The sequence below is a fragment of the Juglans microcarpa x Juglans regia genome, chromosome 5D (genome assembly GCF_004785595.1).
Source record: "Juglans microcarpa x Juglans regia isolate MS1-56 chromosome 5D, Jm3101_v1.0, whole genome shotgun sequence".
NCBI classification, from domain to species: domain Eukaryota; kingdom Viridiplantae; phylum Streptophyta; class Magnoliopsida; order Fagales; family Juglandaceae; genus Juglans; species Juglans microcarpa x Juglans regia.
The window spans coordinates 19,816,461-19,838,026 of record NC_054602.1 but is presented as its reverse complement, the minus strand read 5'-3'; positions in this window follow the sequence as shown (position 1 = coordinate 19,838,026).

Sequence of the window (21,566 nt, the reverse complement as noted above, 5' to 3'; positions counted from 1 at the left end):
AAAGGTACTCTTACATGATTTAGCAATATATGTAGATAATACCTCTCACATTCAAATGGATTTGATGTAACAATTCGACCTATAACAATTTTCTTTTTCCGACAAGTCCACTCTTTATATTGTTGGCTCCAAACATAGAATTCTGGAAATTTTTTGTACAACAATGTCCTAGCATTCTCATCCACCTGGTTTAATGCAAAAAATTCTGTTAACATCAATTTTGTAAACCGACCAGAGTTGAGAACATTGATTAAGTCTTCATTTGCTCAAAAAGTTACTTGGTGTTGATCATCAAGATGTAAATGTAAGCTATACACTGTTGGGTACATTTCATTAACAATGAAGTCATATATTCTCCACATAGCTTCAGGCGGAGTAATCCATCAGGCCAATTGAAATTGTTAGATTTCGTCAATTTGTTGATTGTTTTGTTCATAAATCAAATTGAAAGCAACACGATCATGGTCTTTGTAAATGTACTTATAAAGATATTTGATTGCTTTTATCGTAGAACAAATCTCGACGTTAATGTGACAGTCAAATGTTGCAAGCAAATACGGATTATATGGAACGACCCAACGATTATCCAAATTATGACCTCTGACTTTGACAGTTATTCCACTGTCAGAACACCTATATATTGGGGAGCAATCATTTCCAATAGTCATACCTGATGCAAAGTTTTTTGGATAATGGCTTTTGCAATAACCATTTTTTTTTTCATGCAAACATTTGTTGGATTCAACACTCCACATGGTCCATGCATCATATGCTTGACAACAACGTTATGCAAGTGCAAATTCATATTTTTATCAGATATTCCTGCCGACATAATCTCATCAAAAGATTCAGGCGCATAGAGTTTCTAATCCCTTTGTAATATAATTAAAAAATGCACATGTGGAATCCCTCTTTTTTAGTGCTTAATAACATAAACATATGATGAGACTTTTCCAAATATTTGCCGCTTGAATAATCGATCCTTTAATTCTTCTAACAACCTAAGCAACTAAATCAGGCCGATTTTGACTCTCCTCATGCAAGCATAATTCATTTGAAATTTCTTGCTAGTTCGGATTGCAGGTCATTGTTAAAAAAATGTCTGGTTTATTATAACGCTAAACTAAAGTCATTGCTGTCATATATCTTTTTTTCATGTCTCTTGGACCCCAATAAACGACGAAGGCAAAATAATCCGTTTTCCAACATTAGAAGCATTAGTTTTTCCAACTGTAATGGTATCAACAATACATTGATATAACTCATATCGAATATGTTGTTGTTTGTTATGGAAATAATCTAATCTTGACGTCTCGATCTTAACGTATATATCAACAAAAAATTGTTGCAGTAGACGTGTTATGAACATGTTTTACTGCCACCACCTTACGATCACCTACAACCAAAGAGTAGAGACAGGGATTCAAAGGAACGTCTCTGATGTCTAAGTCAATAATTTGAAGATGATAATAATAATAACAATAATTTCATCCCTTTACTTACCTGAATTTTTCCTTTATATAAAGTTTCATGAGTTATCTTTGTTCCCTTATCGGATTGTGATTATCCTTTATGTGAATTCAAATTTAGAGATGAGGATTCATCTTTTAGCAAATTTGAATGTAACCTCTTTTATCTTTTGCCACCTAGTAGATAGTTATCCTGTCGGTATTGGCCATAGGCTGGGTTCCCTTGGTACTAGGCTGGGCCTCTCGGTAATCATACATGCATTGGTCACAAGTAAGGACCCAGTCCACCTTAGGGGCTAACCGGTTGGGATGCCCTCTCCAAGACAACCAGACAGCAATAAAATTGATCTGACATTTTCTCTAATTTGTAATTTGTAGCAATAATATTCCTGGCACGAAACAATTGGATCCATCATTTTTCTGGTTAATGCTATAAAAGTTGAAAGGGAATAAAATATTACAAAATTAGACGTCTACAAACAAAATACAAAATAGGAAGATTAAGATTACACTCTAACCTCGCTATTTTCTTGTAAGTAATTCTTCTGCTGATATTGATTGGTGAGGATCTATTGATCGGGTTGTTTCATTACATATTAATGTGATTCCTCTATTGACCCATTTAAATGCCTTGATGCCAACCAGTATCACCAAAAGGAATTAACAGCGGATATTGAAGTGGATCATAGCAGCCAAAATAATACTGAACTATATGAATTCCACCAGAATAACTAAAGACACAAATGTCCCGTCCTCCTAACTGATCTGCATCTTCATTTTCAACCCATATTGCTGCAATTTGTGAAGATGTCGGAGCATTGAATACATGTTGATCTAGGCCAGTATCTGATCTTATATGGATTACTTGATTTTTCAAATTTGACAAATCACCAAGAGACTGGAAAAACACGAAATATGGATTGATGTGAAGAATATCGATGAGTTGAGTTATAATTGGTGGATTCATTCTATTTGAATCAGACTTGATGAATTCATTCTGTTTGAATCAGAAATACGATTTTCTAATTCATGCTCTGTATTATAGAAATACAACTGGAGATAAGAAGGATGACTATTTAAATGGACTAAATCATTGATATAGTGATAGATCTGTCCTTGAATTCGAAAGGTATAAATTCTTCTATTCCGTCTGCAAAGATCTCTAGCTAATTTAACTCCAAAAGATGTAAACACAAACTTGTTATTATAAGTCCGAACATATGTCTTAAAATGCTCGGTTTCATCTATGTCAAAAGTAAAAAGATCATAAAACTGATCAGGGACATTATTTGTGGCCAAGAAATTATCCCATCAGAACAGCAAAATCTGTTTGTTTCATAATAGAATCTCTTTACTTTACAATGTCTGCAACAAAGCACAAATGGCAAAGAATATACTTCAGATGGCACGACTTATAATAATTGTCTAAGTTCAGTAGAGCAGTGATGCCCCTCACCTATTGAGTTAAAAAATGAACACAAGACAATAGGCGTAAACTCATTGAATTCTTTGAATGATCTGACTAAGGACTCCACTTGAAAAGTGGCAAGAGTTGATAATAGAATCATAAGAACGAATAATATAATTATACTTGTTTCTTACCACTACTAGGTGGCCGTATACTTATTTCAAAGTTTAACTCTTCCCTAACAACACATGAAGCCTATTTGAATAGGATTTTTCTAAATTTCAATGAAAAAGAATATAAGACTGCTTCAATAAGAAAGATGAAAAAATAATTTCAGGAACACCTGTTGAATCAAAAGCTGATTAAAGACAGTTGTTTCATCTATGTATGTGTTTCTTGATTTACATGTCAGGAAATCCATAGAATCACTCGGATAATCAGAACGATTCGTCACATTGTTTAATGATGAAGTTGCCTCTGAATCAACTACACAAACATTAACACCAGGAGGAATACATACTTCATGAGACAAACCAATCCATCGATATCAACATCAGCGTGGAAAATTCATTGTCTCTTTGACACTTTTTATAGAACAATAAAGAGTCCTTAATGATGTTTATATGTTGAATATCATCATTTGAAGGTTCATTAATTGACGTAGTCATATAATTACCACCAAATGAAGCTGAATCTTTTAACTAAATGGAATTGCTTCTAGATGCTTTTTTTTTAGCATATCTTTCTTTCTGTTTTCTACGGAGTTCTTCTTTTTTCTCTTATGGTAAATCTTTATACGATATTTTCTTTTATGGTTGTTTTCCATGATCTTCATAAAATAGTTTCCAAACTTAACTTTTACAAAATTAATATTACTATTTCAAAACAAATGCTACATAACTCATTAACACAATCATACCACTTCTCATTATGTTAATGAAGCAAACAATTCTTTCAAACGTTGGATATTGTTCCACACAACCAAGACTAAATGAATAATTAACAACTACTTAATGCGAAATCCACACCTCCATGGTGCATTTTAAATGCTATAAACAATTTCGTTGATTCATATGTTGAAAATAAATATTAAATCAACAAGGAAATAAAGATAACAAAATAACACATGAAATAAAAAACAATACCATGAAAAGGAAACGTGTAAAAGGCATAGATCGATATTACATATCAAAATTCTTAAAATAAAATATTTCTCAAAATTAATTTGCTATTCAAAGCTATTACCCACTAAAAATTACATGCAGAGACCAGCAAAAAAAGATATAATATATATATATATATAAAGACATTTACAGGTCTTGAAATGAACAATTGAGAGTCTTTTATATATTTAAATCTCTTGATAAGGAGGATAATTCCTATCTAGACACAAAAGACATTGTAAGTTTTGATTGCATTGTACACACACACATATATATATATATATATATATATATAAAAATGGTTGAAATTCATTAATTTTTTTTTCTTCCTTTGTGTTTTTATAAAAAAGTTGATTTCAATCAATAATTTAATGCATAGAAAAAAAAAAATGTATGTTATAATAAATATTGTTGTACACAATTAACCTTAAAGTTTTTAACTTTTTAGTAATAAATTAAGCAACGGAAAAAAACCAAAATCTTTCTAAACTACTTAGGAAAAAAGATTTAAAACTTGGCATATTTATTACATTTTTTAGCAATAACGAAACTTATTATAACAACAATTTCTAAAACACTGAGAATATTCCTCTCTTGCATAGAAAAATAGATAACAAAAAAAAAAAAAGATTTGAATAAAACATCCTAAGTGTTTTTGGTTTTATTATTACAATATAAATTTTAGTTTTTTTAATAATGTAGTAAATTTAAAAATTCAAAAAGACCATTTTCTTCCATGACAAATAATTTAAAAAAAATATAGATTGTATAATTCAAATGACAAATCTGCTGGTTGTAAATACCATATGTGCTCTAATCTTTATATTCATAAACAATTTTTTTTTTCTCACAACTAAATTTATTATTTTAATTTAGTCATTTTTTTTTTATAGTTTTTCTATATCCAGTTTCGTTTTATTTGGAGATCCGATCTCTTCTAGATTATTGTGTGTGTATATAAATATATATATATATATATATATATATATATATATATAACAAAAGTTCCTATCAATCAAGTAATCACAATTAGAACATTTGATCGGTTAGAATTTCAAAGATATGCTAGTAACTAACTAATTTTATGATTTAAAATATTTATTAAACCATTTTTTGAAAATAATGATAATTATATTACTGAATCGAAAATGAAGAAAGGCAAAAGTGTAAAACGTTTCTTATGTACTTAAAGAGGAGGAGATCAATGACAACAATAAGAAAAAATAAAGAAAAAACATTATAAGCTTGGTTCGATTTTTTTTTTATACTTATTTAGAATAAGTATAAAAAGGTTGTTCAATTATTTTTTTGCAAACATTTTGGAATAATGCAAAAAAATTTAAACTACTTTTAAAATTGTTTTCTATTATTTTATTCAAATATTTCTCATTGATCCCAACCCCAATGGGTACACAAGAAATTTTATTACACTTCTCCTATTTTGCCACAATCACATAATTATATATATTTTTTATATAAAGAATGAAATAGAAATTCTAAATCATATATCCTTCAATTTTTAATAACATTTTATATTATTATTGGCTCTTTAATTCCAATTTATTATTATTATTATGGCTTCCATTATTTTATTTTACTAAAATACTTAGGAAAAAAGGATTTAGAATTTTCCATATTTATTACATTTTTTATAACATTCCTCCCTTACAAAGAAAAAGAGATAAAAAATTTTTTGAATAAAATATGTTAAATTATATTCTCTTTTCTTGAAAAGGAAGAATGTCCCAAGTGTTTTTGGTTTTATCATTATATATAAATTTTGTTTTTTCTAGTAATGTATCAAATTAACAAATTCAAAAAAAAAAAAAAAAACATTCTTTGCAAAAAGCCATAATTATACTACTACAATGAAATGGAAAGTTGAAAGGCTAAAATGTTTATTATGTACTCAAAGAGAAATGGATTAAAGACAAAGATAAGAAAAAATAAAGAAGAAATATTATAAGCAAGGTTTGAATTTTTTTATACTTACTTAGAATAAGTACAAAAAGATTGTTCAAATATGTTTTTTGCAAACATTTTGGAACGACGCAAAAAAATTTAAACTACTCTTAAAGCTTGTTTCTAGTATTTTATTCAAAACTTTCTCATTAATCCTAAACCCAGTGCGGACACAAGAATTTTTTGTACACTTATCTTGTTTTGTCACAATAATATATTATATAAACTTCAATTTTCTAATAATATTTTTTATTATTATTGGCTCTTTAATTTCAATTTATTTTTATTATTATTATAATGGTTTTCATTATTTTATTTTACTATTGCAAAAGTTGTTGTGTATTTTGTGTTAAGGTGTTTTTTTATATTTTATTTTAGTTTTTTGGATTGGGCCTTTTGTACTAGTCGGTTGTGTGTAGTGTTTGGGTGAGTTTTAATATTGTTGGGCAGAAAGTGTGTGTGAAGGACCCAGCCTGTGTGCCAAAGGGGGACCTAGCCCTTCTCCCTAAACGCTGTCGTTTTGAATTAAGGGTAAAAACCCTATCTTTTTCTTCTCCTCCCCCCCCCCCCCCCCCACCCCCGGCGCCTCACACGCATTTCCCATTTTACTCCCTTCTTCACCTCTCTCGGATCCACCCCTGCTCCATTCCCTCTCCTTCAAGAACCCTAACATCTTCACCATCTCCTGAGAATCCTAAACCTTAGCATCTTCTTTCCTCTTCCTCTCCTTCACGAACCCCCATTTCTCTCTTGAACCAAAACAGACAATCCAATCCTAACCCTCTCTCGGTCGAAAATCCAATAAAAATGGCTCCGTTGATCTCGATTTTCAGTTTGACCTTCATGCTTTTTGTCCTCGAACAAACAACATGAAGATGGCTTTAACTAAGTGTTAGTGTGTATCTCTCTCTCTCATGTCTGTTTGTTTTAGAAGATAGCAGATACAATATTTTCTTTGGTTCAACTCGCTTCATATTTTTCCTCTTTTGTGTATATATTTTTTAGATCTACGATTTTTACCCCTTAGCTATGAAGAAAACGTTATTTTTTGTTCTTCGCAAACACCAACAAATCTAGACTAAAATGATACTCTAAATTGTTAATGCCTTGGGTTTTATATATTTTAATATCTAAAACAAAAGCAAGGAAGGTCGTTTGTTTGTGTGAAGATTTCTTAACTGGGTCTCTCTCCCTTCCTCTCTATCTAAAAGAAAAAAAAAGAAAGCTTTCTCTCTCTAAAAACTCTATTCTTTGATAGAGAAAGATAGTAGCCAAGCAGATCGAAAGCTCCCCCTTTTCTTCAATCTGGTCACGATCTAAGCTCCTTAAATGGTGCTCATGTATAAATATCCACTTTGTTGTTTGTTTTATAATTATTGATATTATTTTATTTAGCTGCTTGGTCTCAGTAGCCAGAGTTTAGGACTCGAAATTTTCCATGATGTGGAGTTTATGTCTCTTTTTTTTCTTGTTTAAAAAAATGTTTGGGGTATCAGCTTTCTCCAGGTACTTGCTTCCTTTTTTTTTTTTTTTTGCTCAGTTTTTGTGGTTGCTTGTTTAGTTATTTATGCTATGTTTTTCTTCTTTTTATTGTTTGGCTATAGGAATTAGGTTTTATTTGTTTTTGAGTTTTTCATGTGGTGATTTGTTTTTTGTTACTTATGATTTTGTGCTCCATCACTACAAAAGTTTTAAGAATTTATTTAATTGTCTGTGTGCCTGCTATGTTTGTTCTGTTCTGGAGCTTATGAAGGGTTCTTGTTGTGATTCCAATTATAAGGATGTGAACATCTTAACACTGTAATATCAAACTGAAGGAAATTAGAGGATAAGTAAAGAGATAACAAAAAGTGAAACCTTTTGTGATTCACCTTGCGATTCACCTTGTGATTTATTTTTGGTTATTTATGATTTTGTGCTCCATCACTACAAATGTTTTAAGAATTTATTTAATTCTGTCTATGTGTGCCTACTTTGTTTGTTCTGTTTTGAAGCTTATGAAGGGTTCTTGTTGTGATTCCAATTATAAGGACGTGAACATCTTAACATTGTAATATTACCCAATAAACTGAAAAAATTTAGAGGATAAATGAAAAGACAACAGAAAGTGAAACATTTTGTGATTCACCTTGTGGTTTTTTTTTTTTTTTTTTAACTTATTAGTTTGTTTTTTGTAGGGCTAGGGCTTCTCATAAAAAAAATCGGCAATTTTGGCATCAACCATGGATATGTATCAGAGGGTCGAAAAACACAAGCCCGAGTCTCAGATATGTTTTGCTTCTTCTTATCACTGTTTGGCTCTATGAATTATATAAATATTTATTTAATTTCTAGAGTTGTGGGTTTATGTGTACTTCTCCTATAAATTGAGCATGTTGTGTTGTGATTTAGTGGTTTGACAGTGATTACTTGATCTGGTTTGACAATGATTACTTGATCTGGTTTGACTGTGATTACTTGATCTGGTTTGACTGTAATTAGTTCATCTGGTTTGACTGTGATTAGTTCATGTAGTTGAAAATATATCATGGTCTCCATTATGTTTTCAGTGTATCAAAACCATGATGGTACACAATTATCAATGAAAGATGTTCTGGACGCTTTATTCTTGTCCTCTTTGTGTTCAAAACACTGACTCAAACTTTATTTACTTAGTTTTTTATTGTGTGATCTGGTTTGACTGTGATTACATCATCTGGTTTGACTGTGATTAGCTCATGTGGTTGAAAATATATCATGGTCTTCTTTATTTTTTCAGTGTTTGAACACAATAGTATCCTTAAATACTACATCGACCAAGCCAGAAAACAACATAAATCTAAATAATTTTTTTTAGAGGTTTGAACATATTTTTTAGATCTGAAAACAGTATATATATTGTAACACATTTTTATTTTTAGATCTTTGAATATTTAATGTACATTCTTTTATATTATATAGTCTGTTTGAACACAGTAGTATCCCTAAATACAACATCAACCAAGTCAGAAAACAACATAAATCTGAACAGTAACAAATGAAAGGAATCGAAACAAGGAAGATAACAAAATAAATTACACCAAAAAAATGGAAAGAATCGAGAAAACAAATACAACACAACACATTATCTTTTTAGATTTTTTCATATTTTGAACCTTTTTATATACAAGCATAAACTAGCATGGACCAAACCAAAAATAACATAAAATTGAACAACAACAATAGAGGTTTGAACATATTTTTTAGATCTACAAACAGTATATATATTGGAACACATTTTTATTTTTAGATCTTTGGATAGATAATGTACATTCTTACATTATATAGTCTATTTGAACATAGCAGTATCTTTAAATACAACATCAACCAAGCCAGAAAACAGTATAAATTTGAACAACAACAAATGAAAGGAATCCAAAAGAGGAAGATAACAAAATAAATTACACCAAAAAATGAAAAGAATCTAGAAAACAAATACAACACAGCACACTATTTTTTAGATCTTTCCATATTTTGAACCTTCTTATATACAAGCATAAACCAGCATGGACCAAACCAGAAAACAACATATATCTGAACAACAGAAAATGAAAAGAAACCAGAACACTTAGAAGGATAAAAACTAGAAATTTTGAACTTTGAAAGTCCCCAACCAAGAAGACCTGAAAAGAAATCACCAGTAAAAACTAGCAGTAAATAATGGTAAAAAGAAAAAGAAAAGTTAGTACGGGAAGAAAAATAACCCAAGAAAGAAATGTGAGGAAATCTGGAGGTTTGAAAGAAATCACCAAACAAAATAAGCAGGCAAAGGAAAATAACCTTCAAATACCTTTTTAACGTGCAGTGTCCCTTGAACTCTCCTCCCAAGCGTCCTATCACCCATCAGACCACTACAAAACCAATCAAAACACTGCAAAACCAATCAAACCAGACATGGGAAAAGAAAAACTTCCAAACCAGATATGGGAAAAAACTGGCGAAATCCTGCATGCATTTTTTTTTTTTTTTGCTCAGTAACGAGCACAGTTTTTTATTAACATGTATGATTTCTTTTGTTTCATTACTGCGGTAATGAGTACAGTTTTTTTTTACCCACTTAGATGTATTCTTCTTAAAAATCTCTCTGACATGTATTTTATTTTACTTTGTAGGAAAATGCAATTTGGAGTATCAGATAAATAAAGTGTTGGCAGAAGACTAACCCAATAACAGGACCATGAACAGGCAAAAGACATGCATAGATTTTATTTTATTTTTTTCAGTAATAAGGAAGATTTTTTATACCCACTGATTAAGAATATTTTTTTAATGGTTTTTATGAATTTTTATTTGTTTTTTAGATTTTGATTGATTTTTTTTACCCACTAATTAAGAATATTTTTTAATTTTTTTGTGATTTTTTATTTGTTTTTTATATTTTTATTTTTAAATATTTGTATTTTTTTAGATGAGACATGCATCTTTTTTTTTCCTTTTTCCATAGTGAGCACTATTTTTTTTACAATTCTTTTTTAAATATTTAAATATGTAAATCGGCACAATTACCTGTATGCATGCCTGGTGAACTGCCATCATCTATACGCATGCACTGATGCAACCAACAAAAAATCACAGAAATTAAATCACTGACACAACCCACCACTCACACACCCGACCGGGAAACACACTTCTGCACTGACACAATCCATCACTCATAATCAAAAACCTGACTGACACAAGCCATAAAAAAATAAAACAAGGACTGACACAAGCCAAAACACGCATAAAAAAAAATAAAACAAATTGACTTGCACAGACTGTAAATGAAATAAAATAAAAGAGTGAGAAATATACACAGACAGAACACAAGGACAATGAATTTATTGTTTATTCCTGTCGCAGCTGGATAGTCGCTTATTATAATAAAAAGATGTAGTTGGCATTATAACAAGATTAGAGAAGAAAGCACCAAAAACGTTGATCGTAGGCACCAAATTGAATTCCACAACTGGTTCAAGGGCCATGTAAGTTATTTTAGTACGAACCTGAATTGTCACATTTTTTTGTACATAATATAAATATCATTTCAAACCTAAAAGTTTTGTCCGATGCTTTCAACAGATTCGAGAATTGAGTTCCTTGAATTCGGGTAAAGTTACTAATGATGTTTATGCTCTAACATGTAGACCAGATCTATGGGTTGGGTCATACAGCTGCTACATAATAAATGGAATTAGGTTCCACACAAAGGATCGTAGACAACACTGACACATTCAAAATAGCAGGTTTGTTGTTAACGGAGAACATTAGTTGAAGTCTCTTGAGTTCTACAGTATATTAATTGATATTTTAGAATTATACTTCATGGAATAACATTTTGTATACTTGTTTAAATGTGATTTGTGGGATTTTGGTTATCATAAATAAGGTATACGTGTAGGCAACCATTTGACAAGTGTGAATACATCTAAAAAATGGTATCAGGACAAGCCTTTTGCCCTTGCATGTCAGTGCTCACACGTGTTTTACTTAAAAGACCTGATTTTGGTAGGAAATTGGTAAGTGGTACAAAAGATAACCAATAAGAATGTATACTACTTTCTACCAATCTCAATAATTAAGGACGATGATGAGGCCTCTATTAATGGTGATGTATATCAAGAGAAAGACGATGTCAACTTTTATTGTCCAGTTAATCAAAATGATAATGGCTTGGTGAATAAGTTGCATCAAGAGGATGAACAACCTTATGCAGTTTATGAGTTAACTATATTACAACGTGCATGTCCGATGATGCCAACCATTCTTTATGGACGATAATGGCCATAGTGGCGAATTAAAGGATGATCCCATTAATGACCAGCATAATAGCAATGGGGAAGGCCTTCAATCAAATACAAAAACAAACTCTAACTATTGCAAGTTTTTATGACTAAAACTCAGCTTGCATCATTAAAATCATAAAAAATTGTTATACTTTTATCATAGAGTTTTTACCTGAAACTTGGTTGTTTGTGTAAGAGGTTTAAACTAGCATTATTGTGTAGGGAACAATACCCATAACAATATCTTATTAGGTTCTGCAAAATTTTGTCATTCTAAAGAATTAAAAAATGTCATATTTATACTGTACTATTTTGCCATTTCCTACATCAAGGTCCTAAAAGTTGCTAACATCTAGGCACATTCCATGAATTCATATAGCATACTTTTATGTTATCATGACCAAAATTTTGAGTACACATTAATTCCATGAATAAGCCAATACTAGGCTCATAAGTTCGAATGCGTCTTAAGGGTAGAAAATATATAGAAGGTGCAATGGTGAATATATATCTACAATATGTACTTACATTTTATTTATATCTATGTAAATTTAAGTGCATATGAGTGTCATTACCTAAAAGTATGACTTTTATGGTAAATAATTATGAATACTTTGCTAACATGTTGCATTTATTAGCTACATAGGTTTGTTGACTTAATTACTTTTACATGGGCATTAAAATTTATAGCCCAAATTTGAGTACAATTTAATTAAATACTGTATTTCTTGTAAATGACTCCAAGTGCTTGAAAAAGGTGCATGTTTTCTATCAATAAGCCCGAGATCCCTCGAATGGTGATTGGTTCTATAATCATCTGAAAGACTTTTGTTATCTATTTTATAGGCTATGTTGATACATTTCAAATTTTTATATCTTGACCTAATCATGTATATGTTAATGAATTGTGCTGGACAATAAATTGGTAATATTGAAAGGGATTAAAATCGCTATACTCGCGTTTGTTCAACAACATTGGAGAAGAGATTAAAAAACAAAAGATTTAATTATAGATTTATATGTTTAGTACATATAATGGAAGCATTGTCTCGAAAGCGGAGGTTTGGATTATGCCACTTTCAAGTGGTTAAGTTGGCAAAAGATTAAGTCGGTCTATTAAATATTTATGTGGATATGGACATTCATAAGTTGTGATATTGTAGCCAAAATGACACAGATTGATTTATTGATTCCTTCAAGACTTTTTATTGTTTTAAAACATTGGTTTGGATTGAACTTAACACTTATTAATTATACGTGATTAATTGATATATTTCTCCGATACTAGTTTCTCAATACTTAACTTATGTGTTCAAGACAATGACCATGGTACAATTTAAGCTTAGCATCTTGATTTATTTAGAGTATTCCTAATAGCAATGGTAATGTAACACCCTGTTCCCCTGTAAAGACATTTTTAGAATTTTCGGAAACCGGTGTGCTACTAAAATTGAACTTAAAAACTTCTTCTTCTTAACAACGTGCCAGATGTGAAAGATTCCATAAATAAAATAAATTTTATTAAATACTTAAAATCTAAAATAGAATCTACGGAAGCACTTAAAAGAAAATACACATATCATATCATCTAATCGTTACAACTTTCCCAACTTCCAATACAAAATAAAATAAACAATTCAACTTTTTCAAATCTCAAAACAAAAATAATATTAAAAATTATATTTTAACAATATTTTATTCAACTTTTTAATTTTAATCTCATCTCATCTCATCTTCGAAAACAAACGAGTCATAAGTCTCATGTGCTTATCAAAATAATTTATTTAAACATTAAATCATAAAACTAATCATAGCATAATCTGTCTAGGCCTCTGCCTCGCCTCATGGGGTCAAGTCTGGTCTTGCAGTTTCATCCTCATAAAGATCATCACCTGGGGTGGTTAAAAAACATAAAAAAAAATATATACAAAAATGAGTCGAAAACTCAGCAAGATTCGTAAACATAATAAACATAAGGTTTTCATAAAAGTTTTCATCTTGAAAGCATAAATTCATAACTGTCCATACTGATGCTTATGTTATGCATGACTGATTTATCTGAATTAATTGACTGATCTAACTGGCCAACACACTTAAACCTGTGTGCGAAATTGTGTATCGTCTCACGTCACGCGGCTACAAAGGGAGCTGCTGATAGTATTTTGGCATACTATGGTGGACCATGCTTTAGTGCGTGGCTTGCACATCCACCCTGATCTAAACTGCATTGGTACCATGCATCTAAATGACTAACTGATTAATTGATCTGATACTTGAACTTAAGATAGCTTACATGTCTTATGCACATGAGATGCATAACATAATACATACATAATTATAATTTCTGAATCTGAACATGATACGGAATGACATGAATGTATGCTATGTTGGATGGCATGTTTGCATGAGTGGTACATAAAAATGGTTGTCAAAGAACTGGCGCTAATAATAATCTATATAAGCTGAATTGTGAGGATCCTAATCCAATATTTCTGGCACATAATTGGTCACCTATAAAAATAAACACATAATTTGTATAAATTTCTAATTAAACATGTGATTTTATTTAAAATCTAAACTACTAAAATATCATATATTTCCTAAACCTAAAATCTTCTTAATACTAAATTATTCTTATCAGTTGTTAATCCTAAAAAGAAAAGGGCGTTTTGGTAATTTAACTAATCAACCTAAAATTTATGTTACAGGTTGCATGCATTCAGGATTGGACTTACGTAAGAGGCAGTGGACTTACCGTGAGCTAGGCAGTGCAACGTGAGGCTGGATTGCACTCGATGGGGGAAAGCGCGGTGGCAACTCCTGCGAGCTGGGCGACTATACAACTGAAATAAAGTGATGAGAGAGAGAGAGAGAGAGGCAATCTGATGAGAGAGAGAGATTTTGGGAGGGAAGAACGCAGGGCATGAGGGAGAGATAGGACCCACCGTGAGGCCGTGAGAAGCTTGTGACGTACTGGGGGTGCTGAACAGCCCTTGGCAGTGGTTTCTGTGAGGTCTCTACTTGCATGAACTCTCGATGAGGGTGGAGTGCAATGGCTCACATTGGGAATGTACATGCTCTGTTTTGAGGGGCTAAAAATAGGGGAGGATGGTAGCGGCTTGTTGGCTCTCCAAGGGCAGTCGCGTAGTGTCTCCGCTAGCTGGGCAACGACGTGGTCAAAGAGGGAACTGCGACGTGGTTGGCTTGGCTTCAGGGTGGCAAGGCTACGGAACATGCCTAGTGGTTGCTGTGTGGGTGGTTTGCTAGACAGCTGAGGAAAGTGGTTTGAGAAACATCAAAAGCAAATGGTGTTGTGTGCGAAGTAAACGACGTGAACCAACTTGGCAACGAGGATATCTTTGGTGGTTTATGGTGGAGGGAGGCTGTGTGCTTGTGGCAAAAGGGCTGAGTGTGGGCTAGGCAGCGGCTCAAAATGGTTCTCGGTCTGTGCTTAGAATGGATTTATCTTAAAGTGGTGCGGCATGAGGTTTCTTCATGCAAGAGATCTAACCGTATACATATATATATATACAATATATATAGGTGATAGAGAACGTCCAAAAAGATAAACCCTAGGGAACGAGACGTGTATCGAGTAAGAAGGCTAGACATGCATGCGAAGGAACAAACGTGCATACGGAGGAAGCGGAAGCGATGAAGCTGTGCACATAGTGAAAAACAATGGACGTGAATCGTGTAGAACGTGGAGTCTGATACAAGATCTCACAATTTGGGCTTTTTGGCCCATTAAATATAATCTAGGTCCAATAAAAAATTATCAATATTTTGACCTTAAAATTATTGGGTCAGGTCGTTATAGGTAATGACATATCTAAATTTTTTTACCTTTTTTTTTAATTCCACTTTTTCTATTTTGACCGAAGTCTTTTACAATGCACAATATTTATAAGATTTAAATATTCTTTCTTTCTTATTTCATTATACATTTTAAATGTTTTCTCTAACTACAGTAAACTTTGTAATATTCTTCAGTCTTTCAATATTTATCGTATATCAATGTAATTGCAATATCTCTCTATTGCCAAAATGATATTAATAACCAAATAAAAAATAAAAAAAAATATAATATAAATGGAAAAACCTCATTATCCTATTTTTTGTAAACTTTTTTTTTAATGCTTTGAAATTTTTTTATCATGAGTATTTTTTTATTAAAATAAATTATTCTAATAACGGTATAATTTATTCATGTTTTATAAATAGAAATGTAAATGTGAGAAATATAAAGAAAAAGAAAGAAATAATAAAAATTGATAGTCCAAAGTTCTAGATAAAACCCAAGACATCTTTACAAAATATAATTGAAAGCATGTGTGTGGCAAACACTTGTTTTGACATGGGAAACTCAAAAATTGGTTCTATCCTCAAAGATTAGTAGGTCCAAAATATTGTTGTATGCATCTTTCATACTTATCCTGTTGGGGTGTATGTGGAGACTGATTTTGGAGCTGGAAAAGTGTTTGCTGAAAGTTGGCTCGAGCCAAGTTCGCTCGACGTCGCTCGACAGACCACTCGAGCAAAGGCAAGTCAGAGAAGTTCGCTCGAGTCGTGCTCGACACTCCGCTCGAGCGATATGCAAACCCTAGTGTTCGCTTGACCGTCGCTCGACACTCCACTCGAGCCAATGTTCATTTAGTTGTTCGCTCGAGTCGCGCTCGACACTCTGCTCGAGCTAAGTATGCAGATTTCGCCAGATTAGGTTTCCAACGCCACTCACTATATATTCATCATATTAGACTTGTGTTGGACGGCCTCAAGCATATTTTGAGAGAGAACAATCGTCTAGTGAGTGCATATTATGTGAGAGAGCAAAAAGCCCTAGAGAGTGTGAGTTGAGATTGAGTGATTGTAATCTCCTCTGGTTAATAAGATTTCTGCAGCTCCTGTGGACGTAGGCAATTTGTCGAACCACGTATATCGTGTGTTGTGTTCTTGATTGTGTTGCTTTTACTTTATTTGTCATCGTTGGTGTGTGTGCTTTGCATAGTATTTCACAACAACTGGTATCAGAGCCAAGGTCGGATCTGAAGGAGAATGATGGCTGGAGATAAAGTGAATGCACCCGAGATTGAGAAGTTTGACGGCACTGATTTTGGATACTGGAAGATGCAGATTGAGGATTATCTCTATGGGAAGAGGCTCCACCTTCCACTGTTGGGAAAGAAGCCGGAGAGCATGACTGATAGTGAGTGGACCCTGTTAGATCGACAGGTTCTAGGTCTTGTTCGGCTGACCTTGTCCAGAACAGTGGCACACAATGTCAGTAAGGAGAGAACCACGGTGGATCTCATGGCGACTTTGTCTGGTATGTATGAAAAGCCGTCTACAAACAATAAGGTGCACTTGATGAAGAAATTGTTCAATCTGAAGATGTCTGAAGGTATGTCTGTAGCCCAACACTTGAATGAATTCAATACGATCACAAATCAACTGTCTTCTGTAGAGATTGAGTTTGACAATGAGATCAGAGCATTGATTTTATTGGCATCGTTGCCAAATAGTTGGGAGGCCATGAGGATGGCTGTGAGTAGTTCAGCCGGCAAGTCAAAACTGAACTATGATGACATACGTGACATGGTACTTGTTGAAGAAGTACGTAGGAGAGACTTTGGTGAGTCCTCGGGTTCAGGATCTGTCTTGATTGTTGACAATAGAGGCAGAGGACATGGCAGGTCAAGCTCCAAAAGTAGGGGAAATAGCAAGATGAGATCTGGGCAGCAGATCACGTGTTAAAGTTGTGGCAAGCCGGGCCACATCAAGAGAAACTGCAGGAATCAAGAAAGTTTTGATGATGATGCTGTGAATGTAGTGGTAGAAGAAATTCATGATGCCTTACTTCTTGCAGTGCACAGTCCGATTGATGATTGGGTGTTAGATTCAGGGTCTTCATTCCATAGCACTTCACATCGAGAAATCATGCAGAATTATGTTGCTGGTGATTTTAGCAAGATGTATGCGGCTGATGGAGAGGCATTGGATGTAGTGGGAGTGGGTATTGTGCATATCACACTTCCAAACAGGAGCGTGTGGACTTTACAATAAGTCAGACATATTCCAAATCTGAAGAAAAACCTGATCTCTGTGGGACAGCTTGATGACAGCGATTTTGCAGTAGCGTTCTCTAGAGGAGCTTGGAAGATCACTAAGGGTGCGCTGGTCCTAGCGCATGGTAAGAGATCTAACTCTTTGTATTTAACATCAGGGTCCAGTGATGTGCAGGAAAATACAAGAGTGTAAAAATGCAGGCTTGATCGCGCGAAACATGTGAGGAAGCCAAAGGGAATCAGCTTTGTCGTTCCTCATGAAAGTCTGGGAAAGTTGGCTAAGGTTGCCAAGATCGGTTCGAGACCGGATGCTCCTAGTGCAGTGGGAGTTGTGAGTAGCCCTAAGGGCAATGTATGTGGAAGACTGAAGTCGGGCTTGACTTCAGTGCGTCTTCTAGCTTGAAGACAGGAGCTGTGAGCTGCAGAGATGATAGGGCTTGGCTGGAAACAGTGGCTGGCATGTGGAGACCCAGTCTCCAAGTGGGAGATTGTTGGGGTGTATGTGGAGACTAGTTTTGGAGCTGGAAAAGTGTTTGCTGAAAGTTGGCTCGACAGTTGGCTCGAGCCAAGTTCGCTCGACAGACCGCTCGAGCAAAGACAAGTCAGAGAAGTTTGCTCGATTCGCGCTCGACACTCCGCTCGAGCGATACGCAAACCCTAGTGTTCGCTTGACCGTCGCTCGACACTCCACTCGAGCCAATGTTCATTTGGCTGTTCGCTCGAGTCGCGCTCGACACTCCGCTTGAGCGAAGTACGCAAATTTTGCCAGATTAGACTTGTGTTGGACGATCTCAAGCATATTTTGAGAAAGAACAATCGTCTAGTGAGTGCATATTGTGTGAGAGAGCAAAAAGCCCTAGAGAGTGTGAGTTGAGATTAAGTGATTGTAATCTCCTCTGGTTAATAAGATTTCTGCAGCTCCTGTGGACGTAGGCAATTTGCCGAACCACGTATATTGTGTGTTGTGTTCTTGATTGTGTTGTTTTTACTTTATTTGTCATCATTGGTGTGTGTGCTTTGCATAGTATTTCACAACATATCCAACTCTATCGTACATAGCTAACCATTCTTAGGTTATTTTAGTTACATTTGCAAACAATTATAAAACATGAATTCCTAATCCTGTATAGAAAAGCTTTGCATTAATATATAGTGGAGAGCAATTGGGTCTATCATTTGCCTGGCGAGATACATAGAGGATTGCAAGTAAGGTCTGATATTTTCGACACTACTTTATGGGTGATCTAAAGCAAAGTCATGATGTTCTGTTCATTTAATGACCTAGATTCCACTACTTTTTTATATATATCTATGCACATTTTATTCAAGTTATGTACAATTTTATAACAAGTCTGCCACACTTTTAGTAATATGTCTAAAATTTTCAGTTGAAATTTTTGAGCAAACATTGGACAAAATTATATTGCTTATGTATAATAGTATATGCAGATATCACTAGATTCATTAATGCACAATTTGGTCATTTTTAAACTATATGGAGTTTTTATTCATGGTATATGTACATACATAATCTTATACCATTTTTCTTCCTAGGAAGATATTACATTTCGTACGAATTGAGAATAATATTCCAGCCTATGTGAGAAAGAAAGAAAGAACAAGACCGACATACTGCTCATCTAGCATCATCTTCGGGTAAAGCCCAAGAAGCACAACCTTGAGTACGTACTCTATGAGACAAAATTGGCACATCTTGATATAACTTCACTCAAGCACCGAGTGTTGGCCTAGAGGAGTCGACATTGTTGGTCAATGAGGCTCATATTAGTATGGATATTGCAGGTAAAATATATCATGATGTGTTTAATGTTGCTGCTGGTGATTTTAAACGCAATGCCTAGATGTCTTCTTGTTAATAATCTACTTATTAATATTGTGATCTTGTTCTATAGCTCTACTTACTCGAAAATGTGGTCGGAGATCAGCAAAGTGCACACAATTTAACTGCTTTCGAAAATTTGGCAACATTCCTTTGGATATTATGGATTGACAAAGAGGAGATCATGTGACAATGTGCGGTCTTTACGATATAAGTGACATGAATTGTCAGACTATACGGAGACATGAGGCATGCAAGCTAGACTCGTGTAGATAAAAAGGATAAGGATGAACTAACGGATCATGTCTGGGTACATTTTGTTAATTTCATGAATACAATTATTTATACATTCATTTTTAAACTATGTAAACTCTAACCACTTGTGCTTAGGTTGATTTTGTCTTGACTTGAACTAAAAGCAACCATCAAGATACAATGACAATGACATTTTCTCAAAAGTACAATAATTTTCACTACCTACTACACTGCAAGTACTTAGATATGATACACATGAAAAACTTGTTTATGGTGGGATACTGTAGAAACTCATTTGAGAATGGTTATGTGAGAGATGGGTGATTGTCAAGGTAACAATATTGGCACATTCAATGGAGTTTATTTTTTGATTTCATTAGTAATCATACATATCAATTAAGTATTTATCATTTCCTACAACAATAATATTTAACTATGACACGTTAAATTCTAGAACTATGTCAATGGGAACAAAAATATTATGAGAAATCAGCAGATTAATCACACGGATGACAAGAAGTCACTTGTTAGGCTTAGGGGTGACAAATCGTGTTAACGAGTCATGTTCGTGTCGTGCCAAGTCGTATTTATTATACGATATGGATCAACCCGAACATGACCCTTTAAGCTTAATAGGTTAGATTTCCAAACTCTAACATAACACATTTAAATAACGGATTGACACGACACGACCTGTTTTGACTCGTTATGAATTAATTAAAAAAATATCGACACGGCACAACCTGTTTTGACCTGTTTCAATCTGTTTATATAAATGAGTTAAATTGATCCAAATAATCCATTTGACCTATCAACATAATTTTACATAAAATTTAAAATCACAATATCTCCTAAAAATATAAAACTAACTACATAAGTCTAAAATTACAATTCAAACATTAAAAACACTAAAATTACAATTCATAAAAAGTGTGGGAGGCTGTCGTGACTCCTGAGAATTGACTCAACTGAGAACTAAGTGAGAGACTCAAAAAATATGAAGATGAATGTGAGATTGTGAGGGAGTTTGAGTTAGAGTGCAACGGGAGTATGGTTTTTTAGATCTTAGGTATAAGGGTAAAATGTAAATTTAACTTTCTTAACGGGTCATATCGGGTTATAACTGGTTGACCCGTTAGTGACCCGTTAAGCAATCGTGTCTTAACGAGTTATCCTGTTTTGATCCAAACTTGTTAAGGTTAAACTCAAACTCGCTTTTGTCGTGTCGTGTTCGTGTTCGTGTTGGGTTAACGGGTCGTATCACATATTGTCACCCATAGTTAGGCTTATGGAGGAAAAGGTAAATACTACAATTTAAACAAAAAACTAGGTTTAATTTTTTAGTCATTGAATAGAATGTCTAACAAGGTTTGCTAATTCATTGAAGCGGGAGAAAACTTCAAATTTGACTACTTTTTATAAAGAGCTGCATTGGTCTATATGGGAGATTTATTGTTGAAATAGCTTAGCACAATTACGTGAGTAAAAACAACATTGCTCTTTTGAAATTATATTCTTTTCATGGTGCATGGCTAATTTTGTTATGCTTGATATAATGCAAAATATGACGGTTGAGAGATTGAATGAGAGAAAACAAGAAGCTAACAATAATGATACAGTG